At 41.8% G+C, this 18788-nt stretch overlaps 1 protein-coding gene across 8 annotated transcripts in view; it reads left to right on the top strand.

Annotated features, from left to right (window-relative positions):
* The window catches only part of LOC126863993 (zinc finger homeobox protein 4-like), a 410183-nt gene that overhangs the window by 168275 nt on the left and 223120 nt on the right, over positions 1–18788 (top strand). For all 8 annotated transcript variants that reach the window (XM_050614831.1, XM_050614828.1, XM_050614820.1 and 5 more), the window contains one exon: positions 16839–16927. The gene's annotated coding sequence lies outside the window, so the exon portion shown is untranslated. The remainder of the gene's footprint in view (positions 1–16838; positions 16928–18788) is intronic.

The raw sequence follows: 18788 nt of genomic DNA, 5'->3' as shown, positions 1-18788 counted from the left end.
TGGAATTACGTTACGTTAATTTTTAAATCTTCTTCATTCTACTTTTAGAGAAAATTATTGTCTTATTGGAAACGATATTCACGAGGGAAGAAGTGTGGCGGATGAAAAAAGAGGGTGCGTTTCGTCCCGGGACTACCGGTGGACTCGTCAGTGAGGCTATGCCCGGTAGTCCCTGCCTTAGACGTAGAGGGAGTCTCGCTAGGTGCGGTATTTGCATCATTCGCCTGTATATTCGACCGCTGGCAAAATAGACAGACTCGTTGTCGTCGTAGCCCTCTAGTGTTGGCGGTTGGCTACTTTGCAGTTCACAGGTTAAACGTATAATCCTTTAAGTATAATTACTATAAAGATATATCCAAGAATATTTTAATATATAATATCAAAGATGTTACTATTAATTATAACAAAGGATCAGTATTTGTTCCTTTACCTTTCGTACATACAAATCAGTCTATTTTCAGTCTTGGTTTTTGAACCAAACTAATACATTTTCAACCATTTTTATTATTCTTACATTGCTAATAACACCCGTCGATTAATATCGATATAAATTCTACCACAAAACACATTACATCTATTCAAACTCGAAAACTTTCAAAGGGAAAAATTCTAAAAACAGCCAGATCGTTTCACCATCGATCTCATCGTTGTTATCTCTCGGCAATATTCAAAGCGTAGCCCGGGGCCCGATTCGTTGACGGTACGGTGCTGGCTACTCACCCTCCGCGGCCTCTCCAAGCTCTAAAGCCAAGAATAACCCTTGCTTTGCATCTCACCTGTTGCTCGACACCGACCCTCGACACTCCCGGTTGCGGTGCTTTAGGGGTGGCTAATTAAAGAGTCAGACGGTGGCTGGTTTCGCGGTGTTTAATACACCATTCCTTCACCCTCTCTCTCTCTCTCTCTCCCTCCCTCTCTCTCCCTGTCTGCCGTTGACCCTCACACCCTCGTTTCTCGTCTCCGGTCGGCACCAGGACAGAATCCAGAGGCACTTCAACCCCGAGGTTTTTGTTCCTCTCGGTTTCACAAGCCTGGAATTAATTAGCGGCTCCGGTTAAGCGGGGTGGATACCGTCGCGGCGACTCATTTAAGGGATGTTTATTTTAATTTCAGCCCGGATCTGGAGGGCAGCCTGGTGACTTTTTATTACTTAATTAACTTCTTCTTCCTGTACCACGGTCTTCTTCTTCATCACCTCGAGCCACCGCAACGACGAGACTCATCCCCCGGCATCGTCCTCTTCGCCACGCTTCACCACCGTCATCCCCTTCTTAAAAAAGACCACCTTCCTTTATCTCTCTCTTCTTTTCCTCCTTCTTCACTGCCTTTAATTTTCTCTTTTCTTTTTTTCTTTTCTTGTTTATCGCCGTTCTGGCTGTTCAAATCGCTCGCCGTCGAACATCAGGTACTCGAGATCCTCTGCAGGCAATTATTTCCTCGTTATTTTTCATCGTGCAACCAGCACGACCGCGCGACTCGCTGCCTAATTATCGCCGCGAAAATGATCCTCTCGATGGGCCGCCATGCTTCCTCTTCTCGCCCCCTTGGCCCCCGCGACCACGGACCCTGTGATTATAATGCCAACGCCGAATACGCGGTCCCGGGGTCCTCTCGGAACCACGGCACCGAGCCTCGACGAGGTAAGAACGAGAATGGGCCACACTCAACCGGGGGAATCGTTTCTCGTGAAATTGCTGACGGCTCTCTGCATTTCTGCACGTGAAACCACCTTCCTCGGGCGGATTCGAGCGTGCCGCTGCTCTTGGAATCTCGTAACGCGAGGAAAACCCGGCTTGCGTGTTACCCGCGCAGAAGACATTGGAAATTAGAAGCTGACGCGCGCGAATTCGCGACCTGACGGAAGTCCAGGATCGTTTGACGGACGTTGGATGTCAGAAATTTGAGAATGGCGGCTGACAGGAAGAAATAACACAGATGGATTCGTAAAGTTGAATAATTGGGATTTAAGAATTTTTTCCATTTAAGAAGATTTTATAATTCTTCCTATTCTTCGTTATATTCTTTCTTTGTCAACAAATTTCCTAACTTCGAGAAGATGTGTAGTTGCAGCGTCCGCTGCTAATTGTACATAGCACTTCGCCTGCGATCTGTCGAATTTCGAATTTCCATCGGTCGCGAAATACTCGTCTTGTCAACGATAAGACGAGGTTGTGTTCTTCGCGCGCTGCACTTGCAAACTCGACATTACGTGTACAGAATTCGTATATGCTATTTATGTATAACTATAAGTATTATAAATTTCGTTTTTTCTCTTTTTTTGTAAATGATAAAATGAATTTCTCTTCGCCCTGTTCGAAACATGTACGAAAGACCGTTGTCAGTACGTGCGATTTTTCAATTTGGATCTTGTACCGATGATATGCCTTATAGATCCTGGTTTCTTGGTGCAAAGAATTAATCTCAATCGTAATGTGCATGTAAATTATGCATAAAATTGTTACGACAGTGCTGAAATTTATACGTAAGTAAATTAATTTGATATACAAATACAATAATTTAGAATTTGCAAGCATTCGCAGGTTCCGAACGAAGAGAATGTGTAGGAGATACTAGGTTGAGGTGAAAGTTTGTTCGTTTGAACGGAAACAAGTTTGCGCAAATGGAAAGCAATTAATCATTGGCGAAGCCTTTTTACAATCGCGTATATGCAAAGGAAAAGACAAGTATGACAATGAACTGTATTTTTATTATGACCAGTTATACACATGTATGTCTATTATTATAGTAAGATATTACAAGTTTCTAATGTGTCATGTGGCATACGCAATATGCTTCTACGTGTGATTTACAGTTCCAGAAACGATTGTTTCGTCAAAGTTTTACGGGCATCGGTCTGTTAACTAATGTAAGATTACACGCGTCTATAAATGTCGTTTATAAGTGTTACCGTTGCAATATATATCAGGATTTAATTGCTACATCAGCGTAATAATTTAGAAGAATTCAATTTTATCGAATTAAAATTTCTCGATCCTTGGTACGATTAGTTTCACGAGATTTATACATTTACTAGTTTGTATATTTTTTTTCTTTTTTTTCTTTTGTTACGTTAAGTGGGTTGGAATTTATCTGTAGGATTACTATGACAACTCAAAGACATGCTATTACTTATGTTCATATAGTTTTATTAGCATTTCTGTGTTCAGTGGTACGTGAACTTGTGCCTCAGTTTACCTGTGAAATTATTATGCTAATTTTAGAAAGTACTAATCTATTCGATAAGAATTCCAGGAGACAATAAACAATTTCGTTCAGGTATTACCAGAATTTGTTATCGTCAAAATTATTTCAGTCGCGGTCTTTGCATTCTCTGAGAATTATTTAACCACAGTTAATGATTGTAGACTTTAAACAGTAAACAATCTAAGTATTAAGGAAGCGAAGGAATAATGCTTTCATTCGAATCCATGTCAAATATTAAAACTTATCAAATATTAAGTAATTCGTTTCACCTTTGGAGACTACTATAATACACATACATTTCTATAAACTTTTATAAAATTTATGATTTTACAGAAATGATTTTCATTTTAACGATTACAGTTACAAAATATTCTTTCTTCGCTTCAAATCTTCACATCGTTTACCATTCCGACTGCTAAATTACCAAGTAGAAACGCTCTTGCTATCTTCATACCTATCATGAAGTCATTGAAAAAAATTGTACACGACCACAGGACGACTCAAATTACGTTTATCGACAGTCTTTAGCTAATTCTCACGTTATCGCGGCAAGCAAACGTTTTATCAAGCTCTTGACGCTCGTCTAATTGCCTCATCAAAAGCGCGCGGCCACCGTAATTCCTCGCGAACATTAATCAGCGCTATCGCGAATATATTCAGAATTTCTCCCCCTGGCCGCAATAAAGAAAGCAACAGTGACGAAGCAAGCTCATCAAGCACGCGCCTTTAACCTTCGCTCTCCCGTGACAGGAAGTCCGTCTAATTAATTTCACCGAGAGAAAAGAATCCCTCGCGGGGGTGGCTTCTCTCCGTTAAGAATACGGTCGGCCCCGAAAAAGAAAAGAACGAATAAAAACACGAAGGGGTGGGGGTGAAGAGAAGCGAAGGGAGAACGATAGGAAGGGAAGAGAAGAGATAGAACGAGGCAAAGAGCTTCGAGATTATTTCGTTATGTCTCGCGGCGAGTCGAGATGTCGGGCAATTAGCCATCGTATAATTATTCCCCTCGCCCTTATTTGCCTACGTAGTTCGAGGTGGCAGCTGTTGCCGCGAGATCTTCGCGAGAGACCTTCGCCCAATAACAAAGTGTAATAACCGAATGCCTCTCGCCATTTATTTTAATATTCCGCTTGGTCGAAAAAAGGGGAGAGAAAGTTCGATTCACCGAAGAGGAATTTCAGGCTGCTCGGCTTTGAATTTCGCGTGTTACAACAAGGATTCCTCGGCGATTAACGACCGGTGTAAATTGAGCTATTGGAAAACAGGGCGGAAGCGGAGGTACGGAATTAATCATTCCTTCGCGAGATGAGCGATTAATAAAAATACTTGGAGGAAAAGAGAGTTAATTAGGGGGGGAGGAAGGTTGGATTTCTGATTGATATGTTGGTGATTAACAAACGCGGTATGAGTGGACTGATTAGACACTGAAAGGTGGCGGAGAAGCGCGATATGAGTGAAGTGTTAATAAAGATACGTATCAGATGGGAGGAGAAGGAAGTAGTTGCAATTATCGTAGGAAAGAGGTTGTACGTGGATCAACTAACATTAACCAAAAATAAAACGTAGAAATGAGATCAAAAATTAAGGCGAATTCTCGTTGATTTCACAGTTACACCGTTCATATCACATACAGCAAAATTTTGAAATTCTTTCGTCGAAAACGAGCGAATAAAATTTTAAAAACGACACGTAGCGTGTCTTCGCACTTGCCGCAACGTATCAAACTCAACCAAAAATCGAACAATTATCGTCGATTTTCTAATTTCATAAAATTGTAATCGGAAGTTAATAAGGCCGCTGCTAAGCTGATTTCAACGAAACGTAAAAGGAGGAGGTATAAAAAAAAAGAAAGATAGAGGGAGATCGAAGGGAAAGAAGTTGGTCAAGATACTGGCTCTTCACCCCACCCTCGTCTTTGTCTCGGTGAGCCGCGCTTTCAGAATTCTTCCTTTCTTGATAATTATCCTACCGTCCAGCCAGTCCTTAATCTTTGAGCTCGCCTTTCAAGGAAAGCTCCTACCGAATGAATGCCCGGCCACGGCGAAATAATATTTTATACACAACAAAAGCGGCCCCCGGCACGGCTACCGCCCTCACCTCCACCCACAGTACCGCAACCTTCGCCCTTTCCACCCTCCGCGCGATTGTTATCAAGGAGACGTTACCTAGCACCTATACAGAACTGGCTATTTTACTTTCTTCCTTCCTCCGTTCTTTTCTCGCTCGTCCTTGTAGCGATTTCCGTTGATAGCGAGCTCCACAGCGCAAATTAATCGCGATTTTATGCCCGCGAAAAAGATTCGCCGCGTAGATTGCGTAATCGCGCCACCAGGATAATTACGTCTTTGTACGTTAATTCGAGAGTTTCACGATATAGCTGTAAAATAGCAAGCGTACGTACTACACACTGTGGCTCGCGAATGTATTCGAGCAATTACTATAGTAAACTTTTATGCCCGTATTGTATATGCGTTCTATGAAACATTTCAAAATTTCATTAGTACTGTAATAAGACACGACTGTCACGATCGTATCGGTATAAATAATTGTACGGACGTTTACTAATTTCATGGTGAATCATGGAATCGAACGGAACTCGTTTGAGATCAATTTTGCAAATTGATCGTAGTATTTTTGATGTACGAGTAATTACCGGCTGGCTTTACAGTTACGTGTTCAAATCCCTGTGATTAACCTTGTGTATGATTAATGGAAATCATAGTTAGCCTCGTTCTACGGGAATAAATAAATAACTGTAAATTCATAATGTATTCGCAAAATTTAGCGGTTTTGTCACATATTTGGTACAGGTTACAGATATTCTCCGTTCAACGTGGGAAATTTCTTAACGCGTAAATTATTCTAAAATAACATTCTAAATCCGAGATAACGAAACTACATGGTTGGGAAAATGCAGTGTATAAGAGTTGCTTCGGTTGAATTTATATATCGCAGAGAAACTACTGTTAAAATTTTATTTGAAATAAAAAACGAATGCATTTAATATGCACGAACACAAGATACGATGAATGGAACCGTCTGAATCGTGAATCGGACGACGAAATCGTTGGGTTCAGAGAGGAATTCTCCACGGTCGTTGAACGGTCACAATACGCGCGGATCCGTGAGGGTCTCGCGAGCTTCTACGGCGGGGCCGGATCAGATTTCGTGTAGTCACTTAACGATTATCTCCGATGGATCACAACCGGCCGGATTAATCGTCATTAATCTTCATCACCGCGGTTCCCGATCATTTTTCTTGGAGGGTTGTCCGCTGGCGCGTCCCGCCGCGCCGGTTCCCGCGCGGCGTCTCATTTAACCGTATAAATCACGTCGCGCTTAAAACTAAGCCCGCGAGGAGCGCCGTTTTCGAGCCGTGGCTAATCGACCTGCCACCCCCGACTCTCCTCGAAAAGTCTCTACGACAGAACCAAAAAGATGGCAGAAAGAGGAACAGACAGGCAGCCGGAGGCAGCGACACGAACGGTCGCGCGAAATTATTCGAATTGCGCATACCGACGCCGCTCGATCCTCGATCACGGTCAAGATTTCGTGGGGTCACGTTAGAATGCACGCGGCCACGAGTCGAACCGAGAGAGCAGAGCGACCAACGAAGCTGTGTGGCGAGGCCGTGCGCGCGCGGTTGGTTTAAGCGCAATTAATCTTCGTTAAGTAAGCAAGCAAGCGAGCGAGCGAGCGAGCAAGCAACCAGGGCCTTTCTACTTACTTACTCGTATCGCGCGCGGACGCCTCGCGTATATACACACTTTCCACCGACGTTCAACACGCTACTATCCGTCCATGGCGGTCGTCTTCCTCGTGCATCACACACGATCACTATGCCGCTATATACACATACTGCTTATAGGTACGCGTATACATACATACATATATATATATATATATAGAGAGAGAGAGAGAGAGAGAGAAAGAGAGAACACGTGAGCAATCGTGAAGCAAAAGTCGCGAGCAGTCAGTCCCCGGTATCCGTTCCTGTTTCGAAGACCGACCGACCAAGTGCTTCCCCTCTCCGACGCGACGTCTCATAACTCGTCCGCTCCCTGTTGCTCTTCCTCTCGACGGTTTATATACGGTTAGTTATGCCCACGGTACCTCCGCTCGTGTGTATACGCACACGTAGCCTCGGGCTCTGATTAAATCTGAGTAATTAAGGGAGTTAACCTCGACTTAACTTGACTTAACGCAGTCACGCCCGCTTGCCCACCCCTCGCGTTTACACCGTTTACACGCCGCTTTACATTGTTCGAGGAAACGGGTGTCTTCGCGCGCTACGTCTACTCCACTCTCGTCTCTTTACTTTACTCTTTACGCTCGGTCTCGTCCGTTCGCGAGCTCACGCGGGCCGAGGCACACGCACGAGCCGCTCTCCTCGGTTAATTGCTATGCCCCGCTAATTACACAGCTCTGTGCCCGCGAGGGGAACCGGTGCGTGCATCGACGATCGTTTCCGATGCAAATGAAACGCGTGGGCCTCCGTGTTGTTCCTCTCGTCCTCTCTATTCGATAGACGTATGTCTTCCTTTTTCTTCTCCTAGTCTTTCTTTTTTCGTGTCTCCTCTAATCGCGTCGGAGCGAACGAAGGCGACGACCGATTCACTTTGTCCGCCGGCGAAATTGCGATTGGGCGTTGGTTAATTAAGGATCTACGCGACACGATCGGCGCCGACCAGGAAGCGGACCCCACGCGAGTATTCTAGTCGGGAATACACGTGCGCTCGCGAACGAGTCTCGTCGTTGATCGTTTAAACTGTTCTTTTACGTGTGTACCGGTTTAACGTGGTATAGATATGTCGGCTGATTTCGTAGAAAGATAGGTTGTTACGCGAGAGGATGCGAGCGTTTTAGTCGCAGTCGATTTGATTCACCGACCAAGGCTTAGACTTCGTTTCCACGAATGTGGATCTAGAATATTTCCTCGATCATGGTCGCCTCTTCGCGTAAATGTAGCGCCAGGTTGATAGGAGGATCTGCGGTTCGATGACTACGAAAATCTGATTAATTTACAAACCCTAAGACTGATGCGGATCGTTTTTTGTCGATAATGATGGATTGCGTAGAAATGAAAATATGGAATTAATAATATCAAGTCGCGAATAATTTTTAAATGCAACTCGCAAGTTAGATATAAACTAAACGGATCTTAAAAGACGTTAAGCGATAGCTCGTTCATGCTAAAAGTAGAATAGATATTTAGTTATCGGACATTACGAATAGATAAAAAATGAATGTAAATTATTTCGTATAAAAATTAGAAAGATGACAGTACGATATAAATAGAATTATAGAATTTACGTAGTATAAAATTCCGAGATTCGTTCTTCATTAGCGAGACATTCGGTATAGTCTTATAAATAAATGATCTTGTGATAATGCTTTGACGAAAAAGCATAACTACGTTGTTCGTTCCGATGCCAAAAGTAAGTAAATCCTTGTCGAGATGTTGTACACGATGCTTCTTGTTAACATACGTAAGATTTATAAACACTAAAATGAAGCAATCGTAGTAAATGCGTATAGTAAATGCAATAGTAATTTCGCGATAAATATGTCTTAATAGAATCATGGCGAGAATTTCAGAACGAGAACGAACGTCAATCAAGAATCTATAAATACCAACCAACCATCACGTGTTCGAAACTGTTATCTGCACCCTAGAAATTAAAGTCGAGTCGTCTGTGAACATTACTTCATTTATGCTATTTCGAAATATAATTCACTGAATAGAACAGTCGCCAAAAATGTACAGTAGAATCTTATTTCTTGTTAATTAACCCTCTCGCTTCCGCCTACGCATTTAGAAACATTAAGTAGAACGATACTCTTGCCAGACGTTAATCATAGTTTTATAGCTCAATTTTTTCCCCTCCCGAGCAATTTTTACACGTTACCAAATGTCAGAATTGTTATACGAAGCATTTATTCGCCAAATATTAGGCAAAAAAATTGCAAATAAACGTTCGTGGCCATTAAATAATCTGTCAAATTATTATTGCAAAAATTAAGCATCAATTACGCAACGTGCTTTATGACGATAGAACGTTGAACGAATTTTCCTAGGAAACAGATTTCTTCTAGCGGAGAAGTACGATATATGGAATAAGTTTGAATTTCTTAGAACGAATAGTACCAACAATAAACTTTACTAACGAAACTTTCGAGTTTAATAATCAATATAACAGAGCCTCGGAAGTAACGTACGAAAGTTTCCAATTTCTTCAGAATTAATATTTGCTGCTTAATTGCTCTCAACACGACATTTTAACATTCTATGTTACCTTAAAGTTAATCCAAAAATATCCCGAACTTTACAAGAATCTACCTCTAAACCATCCTGCGTTCTCGTCAACGATACTTCAGCTCCGAACAATTTTTTCCTAACGCATCTTTCCCCCATTCTCTGATTTTTCCACAACTCCAGACACGCGATACGACAGGAGACGGCGGACGTCTCCAGTCACGTTGTTGCAGAAACGTCGCGACGCATGGGTTCCGCTTGCATTCGAGCGTAAGAGGAGAGGTGCCTCGCCTAATTAGCCCGCTCGTGTATTTCCGTCGCGTGACGTCACGTGAGCTCGTTTGCCTGGCCCGCGGCCAGCTTTTCCGCCGAACTATAAACCATATTCACACCCACGCAACACAATTAGCCCGCGGCCAGTCGGGGAATTATAATACCCGCGAGTCAACCGCCACGACGCGGAGGAAACAACCTTTTGGTTCGAGCTAAAGGGTGCATGCTGTGGGGTGGGACGCACCAGTTCAGTGAACATCGCGATGAACGACGTCCCAAGACTTCAGTTTGTAATCTCACCTACGAATTTCGCGTCTCTCTGCCTCTCTTCCACGTATTTCCTGCGGACGCAAATACGAGAACGTTTGGCGAGGCAACGACGACGTCTCAGACGAGGATTTGCTCGGCTTGTCGCGATGCTGCGAATTGCTGCCTCGGGAGAACGATTTTGGGTGGAGAGGTTGATTCTTGTTGTGGCAGATTGGTTACATTTTTGGTTTGAAGCGTTGGAAAATGAAAATATGGACGATAACGTTGAACGTTGCGTTCCACCGTTGTAGCTTTCGTACGAATAGAAGAAATTCTTTCCTGGAACAGGCGAGATTTTGGATAGTTGGCAATTGACAATTTCTTAGTATGACTTTTATTTTAATAAAACGACGCAGTATTAAGTTTTATAGTTTTTAATAAGATTAATAAAATAGTAAAATTAACTAGTATTTCTGAAGGACGAGTATCGGTTGAAGATATTGTATCTTGTACCTTTCTTTTTTTTTTTTATTCACAGAATTCTAAAAAAGTATTATTTATTAATGGTTATTCATTGATTTACTCACTAGTTTACATAGTATCTTTTTGCATTTAAAAAATCTCTGTAAAAAGATCTGTTTCTTGATGGAATGTCTATGGAGACCCAAAGTATAAATTGCATATAAACGCTCGGTGTGGATATTTCCAGACAGGAATTAAATTTGGTTCCGTCGTGAGAAGACGAATCTGCACGAAGCCAGGATTTCCTGTACTTTTTACTTAAGAGATAAGCTTCGTGTTTTAAGAGCGTTGTGGTGGAACGGTGTCGTAAAACCATGGAGGGGATGCCCGTAGGTTGTCAAGGGGAAACAACCCCTCGAATCGGTCCTCGAGTCGTGGCTGCTAGTAGATCGTGATGCCACAAGAGAAGACTCGAATTTTAAAGTAGCTAAGCCGAGACTAGAATTGCCTCTGGTCTATTCTTCTCGCGCTTACGCCGTTATTTCTTTATGCAAATACTTCTTCTTATCTGAGTGAAGTGCGTAAGAAAACAATTTATCTTTGTCTAATAATAATTGCGATTATTTGTAATTACGATTTACCATGGTAATTTGGTAGCAAACTTCACAGGCTATTTAGATCAAAATTCGAAATAGTATTGAAATTGTCCCGATTTTAGGTACGCGATATTCATCGCAGATGCCAATTTTAATTATTCTTTGCACCAAGAAAATTCTACTTTTTTGACAATTCTATTTTGTTTAAAATTTTATTTAAAGGCAAAATGTTACACGCTTAGTTAAACAAAGCAATGATGGTAGTATCTGTATATAATAACTACAATAATATTTGATAGTTCGATACCAAAATTAAGAAACTTTCATCAGATATAACTGGCCAATACTTGATCTTTGCAATGGCTCAATCTTTCAACACCAACAAAACAGTTCAATTCGCAATAAAGACTGAGGAAGCCGCGTTCGTTGCTAGGAATCGCAAAACACCGAAATCGAACGAAATTAACGCGAACCGTTGAACCCGAAGATCCCAGAAACGAAGGAAAACTCGCTCGCGAGAACGATCCGATCTTCCGCTCGGCTGTGCCCACTCGCGAGAGCTTCGCAAACGAAATCTACAACGGGCGAGGATCGCGGAAGCGTGAATTCGGCTGATCAAACGTCGCGACTATCGAAAAATGCCGTCCGCAAAGGGAAAAGAAGTTCCTCCGATAAGGATTGGAACGAGGCTCGACGCGACGAAGGGTAGAAGAAGAGCTATACGGGGGGAGGTAAGGTTGGAGGAGGTCGGGGAATAAGAAGAGAGAAAAAAATAACGGAAGAAGCAGGGAGAAAGAGACACATAGAAAGACAGTAACGCGAAGGGTAATGGGGGTGGTCGAGGGTGGTGGTGAGAGGTAAGCGCAGGAGGGTACCCCGAAAGTCCTTTCTCGCTAAAAAGGAGGACCCCGGTAGGGGGTGGTCGGGGAGAAGAAGGAAAGAGGAGCTGGCTGAGACTCGGTAGAGAAGAGGATGGGAGTCGGTTGGGGGCGGAAGTAAGTATTGATTCAGATTCAGCTAGTTAGCTATGCTCGAAGCAAGCACATCCCCTCCCGGTGGCTTGTTCGGCCACCTTTTTCTCCGGCAGGCACGATCGTCTTTTGCTTCTCTCTCTGTCTGCCGCGGCACGGTTGCGGGGGTGGACGGTTAGCGGCGGCGGCTGAGAAGACGACGCGGAAGCGCCGCAGAGGGTGGAACACGGGGGTGGAGCGAAGGGAGCCGAAGGATGCAGAAAAGAAGGCGTATGTAGAATGGGAAAGCGTGCAGGATCCGCGCGCGCGGAGGTGTAAGATGTAGGAGGTGACAAGCATCTCCTTCGATCTTTCTTTCCCTTTACTCCCTCCTCCCTCTCCCCTGCAGCCCTCCTCCCTCCTTCGTCTATCTTTTCGACTCAACCCCCTCTGGTCCCTTGTTATCCCGCCGTTTCCTTCGCTCCCTCTCTGTCCTCTTCTAGTTATCTGTCTATCGTTGCAGCTCCCTTTTATATTCCCATGACGACAGCCCAGATGCACTCGGCAGCCATACGAGAGGTGTATGTTAAAACTTCAGTCGATATTTCTGTTGCGCGATGGAACCGGGAATGGGAACGACCGCGTTTCCGCGACGCGTCAACAGGCTGGCTTTCCAGAAAATTTTGAAGCTGTTGAAACCAAGGATACTCTGTTGCGTTCTTGGGATTCGGTGTACATGTCTGGATGTTGTTACGTTTACGCAGCGACGATGCGTTAGATAATTGATCTCTCGATGATAAATAAGGAAATAAATAAACGGCTTTAACAATTTTCAGGGTTTGTCGGGAATTGGTAACTTCTAAAATATTCGTTATATCGATATATCTGAACTTGGATAGTACTTTTCAAAAAATCAAGTAAACAAAATTACTATAGAAACAATCGCAATTTACGTATATACTATGAATGGGCGTGTGAACCATCCAGAAGATTCATCGATCAGTTTCAAAATTAAAAAGTAAAAGAATCTGATAATGCTATAATCGCTAATTCTTGAAATTTTAGTATTAACCCTTAAAATTTGTCTACGCTATCATTTATACCTCTTTTTGCAATAAAGAAACTTAGAGGAGTAAGTTATTCGTTTTCCGAGAATTGAACATTAATCGTGTACCTGAGTGAGAAAATTATGAAACTCACAAAACGTAGAAGTTAATCATTACCTTCTGGAAGGCTCATATATCGAGGAATCTGTCAGCTACCGTGAAAGCAAGTCGAAGCTGCAAGAATGTCAAAGAACCGAGTAATCCTTGCTCACACGTGGTTCGCTTATCACATTCTGTAAAATGTAAATTTCCCGAGACATCATTTTAATATACATCACGTACGTATGTACATATACATGCGTACGTTCCTTATACATGTAAATAAATACGTTAGAACGTAAAGAACTACACGAAGTATATGATAAATGAGTTACATCCTCGAGCAAATATAATTTGCGATGTCATGTCTCGCGTTAGATACCATCTCTGATGAATATCCGACGACGAAGACGTTTGAGAATAAAATAGAACAGCGGAAACAGAATCGGGCATATGAATTAGCGCCTTCGTCTTTCCCGATTCGATTCTGCCTTGCGTTTTGTGGCAGCCAGCTTTACGGGCGTCCCCATCTCGCGGATTTTTCTGCAACCAGGGCGTCGCGACGCCTTAGCGGCTAATAAGAGACGCTGTCCGAACCGGGAGGCGTCCACTCGCGTTGCAGCGCTCGTTGCAGACGCGTCCTTCCCGGAGAATTCTCCTCGCTTCGACGAACAAACATCCCGATGCTTTCAGGGAAGCCATAGATTGTTTCTGAAATATTAAAATTTCTAAAGATATTACATAGCGGAAAATATAATAGAAATTCTGTATATAATATCGTTTAGAACTTAATATAGGATGTATGCTCGACAGAATATCGATCCATTTGCCTTGAGAAAATAACTGTTTGATTAAAAACGATATCTTTTTTTAATTAATGATTCGATGCGAGGGATGATCGTTTTATGAAAATGTGACAAAATATACAACTTTTTTTATCAATAAATACCATAGAGATCTGTTATCTTTAACTATATCTATTTTGCTTAATCTTCCAAGCATTGAAACAATTTCGCATCTGTTTGCATTGCGTACGTATTTTCAAAGTTCCTCAGAATTTGATATTGCTTTTTGCAAATTCCAAAACATTGAAATATCTTAGAACGATTTACGTATAGCTATGTGTTAGAGAGATAACATATTATATGTTACAACCAACCCAAGTAGTATACCTAAGTAGTGTACCTAAATAACAGTGCAAACGATCACATATTATTTATCTAACAATTATTGCTCCAATCACAGAAGATACTATCTACAGCGTTTCTCGCTGTGATATTTCCTTCGAACCAAATTCTGTCATCTTAATTACAGAATATCCATCTTTTCTTTAGTCGGTCAAAATTAAGAAATATTTCTAAATTAAGAAATTAAAAAATGAAGAAGTTCTTTTAAATTCTTTATAAATCCTTCCCTGTTTCGCGAGTTCCTTGCAAAACGGGGACGTGGAGCGAAATCGCGAGGACTATTTCGTTGGACGCGCGCTTCGAGCGACAAAACGCCCCGTTTCTATGCACAATCGTATTTATATTTCTTAGGCCGAGCTCGACCGCGCAAGATTTATCTCCGGCCAAGAAAAGGACGTTGATTTAAGATCACGGACTGTATTATAAAACGGCGCATGCTTTCTACCTTTACTGGCCCCCTTTTTTTCTCCCCCTTCTATCTCTCTCCCTTCGTTTCGTGCATTAATTGATCCATGGTGATTTATAAACACGACCAGATAATTACGATCGAACGTAGCCGCCGCGGAATTTTATCGTAACCGTCGCGTTGTTTCAAAGGATCTATCTATCGTTTGTCGCCGTGAAGAATCTTTGTTAACGATTTTTCAAACCAACAAGAACTGCTTTCACAACGTCAATCGCTTGCGTGATTTAGGCTGGTGAAGTTGTGCTCGCTCTTTTAAATCTGAACATTCCTTTTACCGTAAACCATCGGTTCGATTAAATTTGATTGTAGTCGATGAAAAGGATCGACAATGATTTTATTTTATCCTGTCAGTTGCGAAAATGAACTGTTCTTGCTCTTAAAGTAATTAGGAGGAATAGTTCAAAAGAATCGTATTTGAAGAATACAAGAAAGAAATATATCGCGTTTTCCAATTTTTGTACGTGAAACAATCTTAAAATTCAACGCGTTGCCAATCAATTCTGTATTATCGACGCTACCTTCGCGTATGAGCTTCATTTTAAAAAATCCCACCTCTTTGCATCAAATTTCCAATTGCCAAGAATTTCCAACTCGGAACAAGATTGAAATATTAATTTGATACAAAAATATTATGAATTCTCGTGCAACATACGATATCCTACAACATCTATAGACTTCGTAATATCCAGATTCTCTTGATATCAACAATTTCATCGATCCGAATGTAAAATCTCTCCGTATTTCTGCTACGATACTTCCACACAGACGCTAAATCATAAAATTCTCATCTTCTACAACGCACGTTTTCTCGACCGAAGACCTTGGCTCGCAGTAACAGTCACCGCGCGATCTCACCCCCTGATCACTGTCGTGTTGAAGAATTTCGCAAAACTCGACTTGCAAATTCGCTTCGAAGCAGCAGCCAGCGGCGCATCGACCTCGTTCGATCGCGTCAATCTATCAAGACATTAGCCGGCGATTATTTTGTCCGATTACGTAGTCGGTCATTTATTCGCTGTCCACCGCTAATGGAAAACTATTCCGCCCCGCTTATTAACGATCGGAATGTCGTTAACAATAAGAAAAATTATCATCCACGGCAACGTGTTCTCCACGTATATACATGTATATGTAATGTACATAAGTGCATTAGTATATAGGCATTCAGACGCTCGACGGAATTGATATCGGTGCGAAATCATTACTGGCGCGCGCTGCATTGGCTGCAATTTGCGTAACGATAACAATCAGCTTTAAGTGGAACAATAGGCTGCCGTGACGGTAATTAGTGCCGCGTACTGTCTGGCGTGATGACAATTGCGCCAGCAGCGATGGTAAATAGTAACATTAATAACACTGGCCGATAGCGCGCAACCAACACCAGCGCTCACACAGCATCGCGTAGCTGTCGCGCGAACATAATGGACCGTTATTATTCTCTTCCGTTAAATATTTAAATTGAACGGGACGGCCGGTTGGATTCGATCGCGATCGTCAAGTGATTTTCAAAACGATCCCTCGCCGTTGTGTAATCGACGTTACCGTTCGGCGAACCGTGGCTCCTCGCGTTTATCATCCCCTTCGACGCGACGTTGAAACGCGATGGCTCATGCCTATCCTGACTGTTGAACGATAAAATAAAAATTCCAAGCGGTTAGATACTTTTTAGTTGATTTTTCGTTGGATAGATTGGTATTGGAAGTAACAATTTGCTTTTGGAGTAAAGTTTCACGGTGTAGAGTCGTATAAGAAATTATTTATAATTTGGAATTACATATTTATCCGACATGGCTAAAAATTATAAAAGTTTATTGTACGTGATACTATGATTATCGATCAGAGATAGAAAGGAACGAAGAGTAACGCAATTGCAATTCTAGAAGTCAAAATGATTGTTCAACTAAGTTATTATAAAAGAAAAAAAAGTGCGGTAGACGTTGGTAGGTATCTAATGTAATGGAAATCTGGCGTAGCTTAATGCAAATACAAAGAAAGTACACTTTAAAATCTTATGGATGTTGGAATCGAATTTAAATCGATGTTGTTTCAGTTTCAGGTCATGCAAGCGAAAACGGCCCACTTCAATACCAAATTTAAAGTTTCTACTTTCCGTTAAACCAGCAACGCTACTGACCAAAGGTATTGTTCCATTTATCTACTTTCATCTAACCATAATTTAAAAACATTTAGTACTACCTATAGTATTAGTAACTTTAATTAGGTTGTGGTTAGTTAATTAGAGAAACTAGTTCCTTGAATTCTACCGCGCGCTATCATGGAAACGAAGAAACCATAAGATCCGTTTATTCTAAAATTGTGAACAAGTAAATGGAAAAGCTTTTAAACAATCTTCCAACGAAACTATATTATCCCATCGCTAAATCAGCGACATTTTTCATTAAGAAACGTGTCTTTGAAAGGGTAGAGAGAATCCGTGACGGAAATCTGAAAAAATTATAAAGAACACCATGCAAATTTGTCTACAAGAATTTCGCCAAAATCACATACTTCCACTTAAAATCTCGTTTCGTATTTCGCGTCACAAGATACAAACAACCTATCGTTTCTATATCACATTGGAAATAGAAAGATTTTCACCTCGGGAAAATTCAGAGCAACACGTCGCGTCGTCTCGACGCGAAACGCCCGCGAGATCGTTCCGGGACGTCGATCGTGGACAAACGAGAAACACCAGAAAGAAAGAAGAACAAAAAGAAAAAGAGAGAAAGAATATCCTGGAAAATTTTTCTCGCGTACCACGCGACGTAAGCCGGCCAGCCCGTGGACGGGCATTGAATATAGGGACAGAGACGAAACGTTCTCAAGGCGGCCCGACGACGCACGGTCGACCTTTATTGGAATATTTATGGCGGCTGGCTGTACGAGACGAATTTTTATCGATCCGTTCTGTTGCCGCACCGTCGATGCTAGGTTCGACTCTCTCGATCTCTCGGCCGACGGAAATCGCGATATTTATTCATAAGCCTCGGTTAGAAGGCGCGCGCGGATCGCGCGCATAATAAAACCGCGTATTGCTCGGCCGGCTGTCACTGCTTCTACCCATCGCGTTCACGTTGATTTGAAGAACGTCCGACGTCTTGCTCTGGTTCCTCGTCCCTTCTTCGCGTTTACCATCCGTTCTTCCTTATTTTTTTCCCATTTCGTCTGTTGCGGTTAACACAACTTAGGCATAGTCGTATGTCTCTAGTCTTCATCAAGTATTCTTTAGTTTTCCTTTGTTTCTTTTCGTTTTGTCTTTTTTGGCTACGATAACTGGAATTGTTTATTACGCATGATAAGATTAGATTATTTTGTGACATTGTATTGAAGGGTTGATGTAATGGCAGCTGTGGAGGCTCGATCGTAATCGGAAGAAACGTTGTGTGAAAGAATGAATATTTCAACGAAAAAACCGATTGAACCGGTGTATTATGGGCTGAAAATATTTCTTCGTGTGACTTGAATGGTTCGTTGCTTTAATATAGATAGGAAATTGAATTTTTGTTTGTCGCGTTTGGACTGCGCTGAACAAGAAAGTACTATACGCACGTGTTGTGCCACGTCAAAGCTATGAAACTTCTGCGTACAATCTTTCAATCGTATTCAACATATAATTCAGAGGTTATTCACATTTTTAATACCGACACATAGGTACTCGCAGGACTACTATAATTATATATTATTCCAAATCTCCTTTTTTGATGTGTATCTCGAATGAACAAATAATTGAAAGCCAAATAAATGGAACAGAATGACTCACGCATTCTGAATATCAACAAAAGGGCAAAATGAAAATTGTTACAATTGTCACAAACATTAACGGACATTTGCGTAGTTTTTATTACGTTTCCTGTTCCCCTTGTCGTTTACCAATTACAACACACACACATGCAATATCTATCTATATCATAAAATCAATATAATATTCTGCGTCGATATTTTCAAGAAAACAATGTCGTTTCATTTCAGTAAAATTTATATACCGTAAATAATTAAAACA

The sequence above is a fragment of the Bombus huntii genome, chromosome 3, assembly GCF_024542735.1.
Source record: "Bombus huntii isolate Logan2020A chromosome 3, iyBomHunt1.1, whole genome shotgun sequence".
NCBI classification, from domain to species: Eukaryota; Metazoa; Arthropoda; class Insecta; order Hymenoptera; family Apidae; genus Bombus; species Bombus huntii.
This window is presented reverse-complemented; position numbering and strand designations above follow the sequence as displayed.